The 11,669-nt window shown below is 43.0% G+C and overlaps 1 protein-coding gene across 1 annotated transcript in view; it reads left to right on the forward strand.

Moving 5' to 3' along the window:
• Positions 1-1,256: 1,256 nt before the first annotated feature.
• The window catches only part of Sgcg (sarcoglycan, gamma (35kDa dystrophin-associated glycoprotein)), a gene marked incomplete in the record, with an annotated part of 110,740 nt that continues 100,327 nt past the window's right edge, over positions 1,257-11,669 (forward strand). The window contains 1 exon segment of the mRNA XM_005406371.2: positions 1,257-1,554.

The following is an 11,669-nucleotide window of genomic DNA, read 5'->3' on the forward strand; positions in this document are numbered from 1 at the left end:
GCTCAGCATCTGGGCGTTGCACCTCTAGCGGCCCACCTGGAGCTACAAGGATCGCGTGATGGTCCGCACCAGGTACCAGGCGAGACCCGGCTGCCCACTCAGTGCCCGGGAGCTGCCCAAAAAGTTCTTTGCTAGAAATTCACTTTACTGATTGATGAAAAGGACCTTCAAAAAACCTTGAGAAGTGTGGCATTTAAATCACAATATTGAGTTAAGAGTTTCATATTTTCACTTTCAGACACATACTTAGAAAAGTAGGTTTTAGACCATTTTTCTCAAATAAGTTAGGTAGATATTTTGTTAAGAATTGATAGTTATGCTATAATTTTATGTCTGACTGAAGTGCCATGGAAAAGAAATAGTAATGTGCAGAGAATTCATGAGAGATTTTAGAACGTCTTATACATGGTGCTCGTTGAAGCTCGGTAAGCTTTTAATTCAGGCCTGCAGCTGTTGCTGTGATGGAAGCATCAAATTTCAAAAGAAGTCAGAGTATGAATAAACAAAAAGAAGAAAAACTGTCTCCTGAGAAGAAAATAAAATAAAAATTAAGCATGTGGATTATCATGCCTTTATGTCTGATATTCAAGGTTTAGTCCTTAAATATAAATTTCAAATAATCATTTTAGTCACTTTTTATTCATACTGAAAACCAGGCTATATAAAAATAACTCAAAATAAAAGACTAAGATTATTCAAGATTTTGCTTTATTTTCTTTATATCTTAAAAATGGAAGACTTTAAAATAAAGGCAATTTAAGATCACATAGTTACATTCATATACTTTGTTAAAGATAAATATTAGTTTACCAAAAAAGAACTGTCATAATTTTAACATACAGGGTTTGTTTGCCTTCTGTTTATTATCACAATCATTTTCTGAGGTTTTATTCCTTAAATCTTAAAGTTTTTCACTTGAAAAGAGGCTTAAGGAATGTGAGTTTTCAGAGTAACTTACAATCATGTGTGTGAGAATTTAATATTTGGATGAGAATAGTATATATATAATACTAACCAAGTTGTAAGTTCTAAGGGTCACATGTCAGTTCCACGTGATTGTTCATAAGACTTGATCAACGTGAGGTTCTACCAGAAACTAGTCTCAGAAGTGTCTTCCTATTCGTTTAAGGCAAAGCTTGTTTTAGAAAGCCCTATTTATAGAAGACCATCATGATTCAGAGTTCGAATATCAGAATGTGGGTTTTGTAAGAACGGCTGGGCTTTGTGTTGTTTTGTTTTGGCCTGGTGTGGGCACACTGCGAGCTGCACGCTGCCATCGGCTCCCTAGCAATTTTAAGTGTGCTCTGGGCTGTTTATGTCACGGAGTAAAATTAGACATGCCTGTTGCTAATACCAGAGATGAAACCCGAGAGCGAGCCAGACACGCGGGCACCTTCCTGCAGGCATAGCTGGGCAGCTGAGACCCTCCATTCGCATCCTAAGTAATGGACAACTTTACGTCTTCTGAAAGTTTTTTCTGAAGCTTTCTCTGAACCCTTTTGAAACCCGGCCAGCTGTGGTTAATTCACCAGTGTGCTTTGCAAACTTCCTAAGGTAAGCGATCGGTTTTAAATTTCAAAATGTATAAATTATATAAAATTTTACAATTAGAAGAAACTTTAAATTTTATATAATTAAATGTGTAACTCAGCAACCAAATAGTCATTAAGTTTCTTGATATTTTTCTTCAGAGGTGACATACTAATTCTAGTTCATAAATTTAAAATGATGCTGAATAAATTACCTCAAAATAATTTTATTTTAATTATTAACAAAATCAGTTAGCTCCTCATTTCAGCTGTGTAAATTACTCTGACTAATAATATGCTCTTTATCTTTAGCATGATCATATATTTCTAACACTTAATTTTTAGAATGCAGCAATAGCATTGCAATATTATCCAGCCTTAAACTGTACACTGTAATTAAACCTAGACAAAATGTAATCTATCCTTAAACTTTTGTGATAGAATTACACTTGCCTTAGATTCTATTGATGGTTTTGTTAGAGACATTAAGAAATAGACTAATGTAAATGAAAACAGGCTAAAATGAGTGACAAGGTCAAGCAGCTTATGCGCTGCATTGGAATAAGTAGAGTAGCCACCTTACTCCATCACTATTCTTGAACTAAAAGGACTAAAAAAGGAAGCATGTTTCCTCCTAAAATCTGGGATAAAATTAAATGGCACTCAAAATCATATAAAAAAGTAAACTTAAGTGGTGTAAAAGTACAGATGTGATAATGCTTTTGCTTGGTAAAACTGTGGGGTTCCTTCTATTTCCAAAGTTAATGTGTGATAAGTGGAAAACAAATGTTTTTTGAAAAGAAAAAAGACAGATAACAAAGGAAAACATAACTCAACTGGCTGAAAGATTTCCTGGATGGTGGAGCAACTGGCAAGCGCATAATGAACTATGTACTACATTTACTACAGGAACTTCTTGCCTCTTTTCTTGGAAGTATTTTTATAGCTTGGTACAGAGAGGCACACTTAAAAAATCTCAAAACTAGTGGTTCACATCAAGGTTACTTTTATAGGTTCTAGAATTTATTTGAGATTTTCTTTCAAAAACAAAACAAAAAGCAGTATTTGGTGTAGTCAGATATTCAATTCCAAAGACTAACAAATTTGAGTTTCCAAAGGATACCTGCCAAGCTTGCAGTTAAAGTATTGAAAATAAAATTGTTCCATAAAATTATACTTTTTAGTCATTCCACTAAATTGCTATTAAATAGCATGGGAAAAGTAGGCGCTAACTGTAAATCACGAGTGGTACCCGGGTTTCTCAGAGCTGTCTACCTTGTGAAGGCGGCGATTCTCCCTTCTTCCTGCCCCACCCCCTAGAGGCCCTTGCTGCTCTTGGCCACACCTACCACTGCTGTGATGTCCTACTGGGAAGGGACAGCCCGCAGGGCCCTGGGGAGGGCTCTGCCTCCTCCTTGTTCCCTTCAGAACTGCCTGGCCCTCGCCACATGTTCGTTTCTTTCTCTCCTTCCCTCCTGGTCTCATTAGCATCTGTCTGACTCACCATCTTCTGCAGCAGCAGACAGTTCTACAACGTTCTGATGAATGCTGTAGAATCCACACCCTCCAGTATACTGGCCCTTACAGATTTCATCTTCGTGTCTAATTCTTTTGTCATTCTGTAGAGAATTGTGTGCGAAAATTAACACAAGAGTATTTAGTAATGTGTGGCTTTGCAAGGATCTCCAGGCTTCTCTCAGAGTCCTTCAAAATGCCAGAGTTTATGGAACCTCAGGATGCCGAGTGTGTGACATGTCACCAAGGAGACACAAAGCTGGAGAGAGAGGAGGGCTCGCCTCCACTCAGAGCAGTAGGGAGCTTTGGCACATTTACGGCAGAAGAGCTGTGCAGTCCCATTTATCCTGTGGATGGATCACCCGAGTCATTATGGATTAGAGGCAGTAGGAGAGGAAACGAAGGGAATTTCAAAGCCTAGCTTCACTTTGGGACTATTTCAACTTTATTTTAAATACTCCTTCTTACTTGGGAAGCATCTTAGAAAATTTTAGTAGGAAAGAGGCAGTGATAAAAAGTTGACATTGTGGAGTCTGTCGCATTTCAGCAGTATGATCTTGTATGGATTATTTAATCACTGTATGCCTGTTTCCCTATTTGTAAAAGGAGGAAGGAATTAAATCTATTTAAGGCACTTTAAAAAGTTTCTGTCTCTCTAGTATATAGCAGCTTCAATCCAGATCATCATCAATAACCAGAAGACTCATAGCCTCTTATCCCGACCCTCACCACAGGGAACTGAGTGCAGAGTCTCAAGAGAAAGACCGAATGGGCCGGACTTCGAGTCTGCATTTCAGGGGAGAGGCCATGAACAGGCAGGAGACTCGGGCTGAGACTTTCTCTGTGGCAGCAGAGAGTGCTCTCCCGGCAGGGATGGCCACAGAGGACAGTGGGTGTGCATTCCAGGGTGCAGCTAGAAACTTCCCCGACATTCTCAGCAGCTGCCTGAGCACTTCTAATGTGGGGTTTGGGAGAGAAAAAAACATCAAATGACTGTTCAGATTTCCCATGAACCTTTTCCTTTCATTCATCTTTTAGATCTTCATGAACACTGTATGTAAAATATTCTAAAATGTTAATTTTGATGAAACACGGACGTGTGCTGTCCCTCAATGGAATACCTTTGAGAGTGTGTATCTTGGACCCTTTGAAAGTCACTTTAAATCATCCCCTTCCAATTTCACAGAAAAGGGGGCTATAAAGCTGGAGCTGAATTGTGGTCCTGAAGCTCTCTGCAACTTTTCTTTTCCTGAAACTTTTTAAATGAGCTGTCAGAAAATTGCATATGCACATATGATAAGAACCTTAATTATGTTTACCTCAAGAATTTCTTTTCGCTTTAAATCTTTCCTTTAAACTCTTGCAACTAAAAAGAAGCTCAGCTTACTTGGTACATTCAAATAAGTTTCTTTTCTTGGATTTCTCCCTTAATTTTGTGTGGGTATCTTTCAGAGTTAGAATTTAGTTAAATGCTACACTTCAGGGAGTAGTCAGATAGAGTTTTTTTGGAGGGTGGTTTATGGCTGATGTTTTCCTTAAAATTTTAGCTTCCTATAAAAAGCAAAAGAAGGCAGGGGACCAAAAGATGGAGCAGGAGAAGAAGGGGATTTAAGAAAGAATCGGGATGCGTTACGCACATGTGCCAACTCCCCACCATTAACGTAATCATTGTACACTGCAAACGTGTACTGATAAAAATCAAAATTTAGAAAAGCCTTGACAAAACAGATAACAGTGTATTCTCTGTTTGGTTAAACACAGCTTTCAAGTGTAATTTTAATTTAAGATTATTCTAAACTCTGTCTTCCTCTGTGAATTATGTCAAACGTAAGGACCATATCTGTGCAGGAAAAATGGCACTGTGATACATGCTGGTGTCCCCAAAGAGCTCGTAGGGTGACTGCTACTAACCACCTCCTACCATCCTACATCTCTCTGGCAACTGCCCAGGGCATCAGCCACTTTGCCTCAGGCCCTCGCCCGCCCCAGCCTACTCTGCTCTGCCTGACACTCCTCTTCGGGCCGTTTCCTTAGTAAGTGAACTGAACCAGAGTCTTCCCTGGGTTCTGCTTCTAGTGAACCTGACTTTAGGTAAAGCTCACAATGTCCAATTGAAAAATCCATCAGGGTGCCTGATCATTTTTTTAAAATTCCAGTTTCCCAGCAGCAGTTGCATAAACAGCTTCTCTAAGAAACAGGCTGTGTCCTGAGGATGTGCGTGGAGATGTGTACTGAGCACACCGTCCATAAACACCACCAGGCAAGCAGAGGCAGCCGGAGGGGGAGATGGTGGGGAGCAGCTCAGCTGTGACAGAGCTGGGGTGGCCCTTCAGAGCGGTCCCGAAACCCCGGGATGGGCTGGCCTCTTGCACCTTGCACTGACTGAACACACGTCCCATGGATGTGGCCCTGGGTGGCCAGCTCCGTGCTGCCCAAGGCCATTCGTGCCATCAGCTGTCACCTCTGCAGCTGAGGACTGACAATCTTGGTTCTGATGGAGTGCACCCTTCCCACCACTCACCCCTTACCAGCTTCGGCTGATACTTCTCCTCTCCCTCTCACCCCCACCCACTTCACCCGAGATTCTCCTCCCTGTCTTCTGACACCTTTGCTGGTCGGCTAGCCTGCCTGGTGAGGTGACCCTGTCATCCAGCTCAGACAGGCCCCCTGATCACCACATCCTTCTTGGCCCCAGTGTTCTGTGGTTCATGCAAAGCTGAGTGCCTGTTCATTAATGAATGGCCAGGAGAGTAGGGAATACCAAGGGATGCCCTGTTGGGCCACCTGGATGACAAACGCATTCCAGCCCAGCCAGCTCAGAAGGGTGCATCCTGATATGAGTGATGTCTTGGTATGAGGAGCTGGAGTGACTGCAGGAAGATCAGTGGGGCTCATCTTGCGCCCCATGGTAGAAGCACTCCCCCCAGGGGATGGTCTTCCAGACACAGTGCCCAGGGTAGTGTAGGTGGAAAGCACAAGGTCTCCCACTGGGTCATTAAAAGTGACATCAGTAAACATGATCACTTCTGTGCTCATCCGTGCGTCCCAGAGCGACATATTCTGTGCACTGAGGATGTAGCGCCATAGTGGCTTTGATCTGTTTTACTTTGTATAGACGGCATACTGAAGCATCCCCCGTATTCCCAGCATTCTCAAAATAAGGCCTCCCCAGAAGCTTTCAAAGACTGCCCTGCTGCCCTGCCAGGCCAGCAGCTTCTGGGGAATTATGACAAAGGACAAGTGGGTCATTTGGTCCATCGTGTGTCTTACAGAGCGGAGCATGAGCTCTGTAACTCTTTGGGCAGTCGTGCTGGCCACAGCCCCGCAGGTAGAGAAGAAGATCCTGCCCCAGCCTCGGTGTGCTTGCAGTCAAGATGATTCCTGGCCAGCATAGCCTCTTGGTCTTACTGAGGGATGGTGCTGCCTCCGGGTTCAGCACCGGTGTCTGGCGTGGGCCTGTGCACAGCCTCTGTCCCCGCTGCCGGGTGTGGGTGTCCATGGTGGGGTGCTGGGATGGGGGATGTGGGCTGGCTGGAGCCCAGCCGAGTCGTTTGGATGATTTGAAGCTTCCTGTCCTCCACAGTGGGTGCTCTGGAGTGCTTAGAGATACAAAAGCAGATACAAAGATCTTCTCTTGGTGCCCAAGAGGCCCAGCTGCTGGCCTCTTCCTCTACTTGTTATCCTCCTCCTTCCAGATTCTCCCCTTCCAGGCCCTGAGGAACCAGCCAAGTCATCCACCACCATCCTGACAAACAAATATGATGAATATTTAAATTCTGAAAATGTATTGCAGTCAAAGACACGTTGTCATTAATCCCCCTCAGAACACTCCCCCTCACTGCGAACACTCATTTCATCGTTCTTGGAAATGTGTTTTTCATTGTAATAAGGTATTTTTTAAAATATTCACCCTTTTTCTGTCCCTTTGTGTTGTGAGCTTCGTGACTTCTGCTCCCACAGGAAGTAGGTCCACCTGTGCACCCCTATAGCTTTGTTCCTGGGAGGAGATTTCCTTCCTGGTGATCTCTGGATCATATAACTGCTCTGCTTCTAACTTGACTGTTTTCCATGTCTACATTTTTACACACACCTCAACGGTGTGTCATAATTCCTATTTCTCCACATCTGTCCCAATACCATTGTCTTTTGTCTGTTTTGACAAAAACTATTCTAACAGGTGAGAGGTGCCGCCTCACTGCAGTTTTGACTTGAATTTTCTTGATTATTAGTGATATTAAAACAGTGTTTTGTTTGCTTGGTAGCCATTTGTATGCCTTCCTTTAAGAAATGTCTATACAGGTCTTTTGTTCATTTGTAAAATAGTGTTTTTACTTGTTGCTACTGAGCTGAGTGTCTTATGTATTCTGGCTGGTAACCCTTTGTCCTTTATATACTTTCAAATATTTTCTCCCCTTCTGTATGCTGTCTTCACTCTGTTGAGTTTCTTTGGCTGTGCAGAAGCTTTATCATTTGACGCAATCTCATTTGTCTACTTTTGTTCTTATTGTCTAGGATTTTTTTTTGTTTCATCAAAATATCCTGCCCAGAGAGTCTTGTTTAATTACATTAGTGACTTACTCAGTTTTTTGATTGGATGAGATGTCTGTAGTAGTAGTTTCCAGAAACTGGTCAAAAAGCAGCATCACTGTATGCTACAAATATGTAATTTTTGAAACACTAAGATGACCGAGATTCAGAGACCATGAATTCCACACTTACTGTACAGTAACAACTATAAAGCTTGCCCTGTGTAAGCATTATTCTAGGAGCTTTATATTTTCCATTTGGAGCTATCATGACAAATTTTAAGGAAACGTGGGCCTCTACATATGCAAAATGCAATACTTATGCATATGCATATGCAAAATGCATAAATAGATGAGGGAATATTCCACAACAGTTATAAGGTTAAGAGGATTAGCTGTGACTGTCACATACCCAATAATAATAAATGAATCTAGGACCAAGGTCTAAGCCCATGGAGCCCTGGTGCAATATGTGCCCAGCACTCCTCCCTTGTGTCAGGATGTATGCTAGAGCTGGGTGGTAAGGAGTCTCAAACTGCAGACAGAAGCCTGAGAAAACATTTGAGCTGATCAGTTGATAGAATTAATTATCATATTTTCATCATAGAACTAAGTAGATGTGTCTTTAAAACTCAGCCAGACTTACATGATACCAAAGGAGAAATAACTAAGGAAATAGAATTGAAAAGCAAAAGCCAGAAGCAGTGATTATCAGGTAACCTTCCTCTATACCCAACACATTCATCTTATGAATGTAGAATTTTCTTTGATCTTGAGCCTTAAGTGTATACTGTTCAAAGTAAGTGCATATGAAGCTAACATCTCTGCTAGAAAGTGGAGTAGTATTATTGACCACTGAAATGTGACATGAGAGACTTTCCAACCTATCAATCATGACATATGCACAAATTGCACCATTACAGCAATAAAAAAAATCTTGGAAAATAATCATATGTAAATGTATCATTCCTCTCCCTCCTCTTTCAAGTACTAGGATTGAACCAGGGCCTTTACCCTGAGCTACATTCTTGCCCCTTTTTAAAATTAAGTTATGTTTATTTTGAGACAGGTTCTCGCTAAGTTGGTAAGTTGCCCAAACTGGGCTTGAACTTGCGATCCTCCTGCCTCAACCTCCAGAGCACTGGGATTACAGACATGTAACACCATCCTTGGCTGATTTACTCATTTTGTTGGATGAGTTCCTGTTCTTTTTTCCAGCACTCCTAGAGTTTCTGTTGAAGCTGGCAGGGATTCTGCAAAAGAACAGGGATGAGAGATGTACAGAGTATGGGTAAACATTGGGTAATTTAGGTTTTAAACTATGATGCTACAGCCAAGACATGGACAGCTGTTCCACAAATACATGGTGGATGAGAATCTATTTTATTCTGCCTGCTTCTAACAAATACTTGTAATTGAGCTCCTTTCTGGACCAGCCCCTAATTCAGGCCATATACCCTTTCTGTTCTCATGAAAAGGACTCTCATGAGGAATAGGCAGTAAAAGGAATTCCTAGGAATATTCCCAAAGGAGTTAAAGATCACACATTATAGTGATACACACAACCCATGTATTTAGCAAAACAATTCACAAGAGCTAAACTGTGGGAACAACCTACATGCTCATCAAGAGATGGATGGATAGAGAAAATGTAGTGTGTACACAGTGGGATGGTGTTCAGTCATAAAGGAAAATGAAATCATGTTGTTTGCAGGAAAATAGAGGGCACTGGATATCATCATGTAAAGCAAAATAAGCCAGTCTCAGGAGGTTAAACATTACACGTTTTCTTCTATTTGAGAAAACTAAAAAATAAATGAATGAGTGAGTGCAATAAAAGAGAGATAATAGGAAACCAGAAGGCAGGCTCTTAGAAATGGAGAAGGAAATCAGGGGAGGGGAGGAAATAGGGGATAAAGAGATTGAATATGATCAAGATATGTTGTATGTATGTACCAATACCCCAAAATGAACATTGACATTCTGAATCAAAAACGAGTGCTAGCTGAAGAAAAAGTACCAAAAAAAACAGGACACAGTCGTAGATCACACTGGCAAAAGGTACGCAGAAAAGGAGCTCATGAAGGCTCAGACCAGAGGGAAGAAGTGGCAGCCTTGTGGTTCAGACCAGTTCTCCAAAGGGAACAACCTGTGCAAAAGCTAAGCGATTGGGAAGAACTTCTGGCTGTGGATTTATAAGGAAGCCGCTGTGGAGGTCTTAGGCATATTCCCATTGCAGAGACATAAGACCCACAGTCACAACGTAGAGGAGGAGAGGTCTTCTTTGGCTCATAGCTGCAGAGGTCTCAGTCACACATGTGGCCAGCCCCGGGACAGAAGCAGCATGGTGCAAGGCCCTGCCATGGAGGAAAGCTGCTCACACTGTGGCATTCAGCAAGCAAAGAGACAAGGGAAGAGCAGGAGGTGGGAGGCAGAGACCCTTCCAGGTTAGGACCCCAGTGACCCACCTTCAACCAGCTTTGAACCTAACAGAAAGCTGGCTATAGCACCACTGTAGTCTGATCTCCTGCCAAAAGCTCTGCTCAAAACATATGAAATGCTCCTCCTCGCTTCCTCTGTTGGAGCTGAGCTGCACCTCCGACGGCTTTGGGGACTTGGGTGAGCTGCTTCTGGCCCCACACACGACCGTGGGACCAGGCAGAAACCCAGACAGCTCTAGAAGCCTGGGGTCCACTCCCCACCCATCCCCTCATCCCCTCTTCCCCTGTCAGAGCTGAGCTGTACCTCAGACAGCTTCAGGAATTAGGGTGAGCTGCTGCCAGCCCCACACATGAGCTTGGGACTAGTCAGAAACCCAGACAGCAGTGGGACTGAATCTCAAACATCTTCAGAAAGCCCGGTGGGGCATGGCGGCTCCTTCCTAACCAGCATGCAAGGCAGGCAGTGCCCCGGGCACCCTCTGGGGCCTTGGTGGCTACTGACCACACCCATAGTATGTCTCAGGGGGGCTTGGGCTGAACACCAGACACCTTTAGGAACCCTGGTGAGCTACTCTGGTGCCTCCCCCATTAGTGTGTGAGGAATGTGGAGTCCTGGACAACTTCTGGGGCCTTGGTGGTCACTGCCAGAACAACTCACACCCACCCCCCAGGAGCTCAGTTGAAACCTGGACAGAGTCAGCAGCCTCGGAGAGTCCACCTTCACCCTCCCCTTCCAGTGTGGGAAGCAGGCTGTGTCCTGGGCAATATCTGAAGCCTCAGTGAACATGACCTGCATCCCCCCTACTCTTGTGGAAGCTGGGCCAAACCCCAGACAGTCTCAGGAACTCTGGTGAGCTTCCCCCAGCCTTCCCACACATGCCTGGGAGCCAACTGACTGCAAGAAAAGTTGGGAGCATCTGGGACCTCACCTTGCCAACACTCACCAGCACAGGCTGCACTGAGCACTGTGGATCTTCAGACTCTCTCCCTGCCACTCACACACAATCAGGAGAGTGAGGTTGCACTGCAGGAAGCCTCTGGATCTTCAAAAATGACAAAACAAAGGAGCAAAACACAATCCCAGACCTCCACACCACCCAAAACAAGTCCAGGAGGCATCAACACAGAAGAGCCTGGAAGTCATACACCTGAAATTTCTGAAATGATAGCAACTGAAGTAAAGAAACAGCTCCATCAGGCCATAGAAGACATCAGATCAGAAATAATGTCTCAGGTGAGAAAAGAAATGACAACAATAATGAAAGAAATGTTCAGCATATCCAAAGATGACATAGACAAGAAAACAGAAGAGCACAGACAATTCATGTTGGGAACAATATAGAAAAGAACTAGAAGGTATGAAACAGATGCAAACAGATATCCAGGAAATTAAAAATTCCATTGAAAGCATGCAAAACCACCCACGCAAAGCTAAAGATAAGCTTTCAGACCTTGAAGACAGCACCGCCACTAATGAACCTGAAAGGAGGAATCTCTTAAAAACAACAAGGAACTAGGAAATAACAATGCAACAACTGCAAGACGAGGCAAAGAAAAACAATGTCAGAGTAATATGTATTAATGAAACAGCAGGTGTCGATACAAAGGACATAAAAAAACTATTTGCAGAAATAATAGCAGAACATTTCCCAGGCATG

Source organism: Chinchilla lanigera, unplaced genomic scaffold (assembly GCF_000276665.1).
Source record: "Chinchilla lanigera isolate Chin_1 unplaced genomic scaffold, ChiLan1.0 scaffold00096, whole genome shotgun sequence".
Taxonomy (NCBI): Eukaryota; Metazoa; Chordata; class Mammalia; order Rodentia; family Chinchillidae; genus Chinchilla; species Chinchilla lanigera.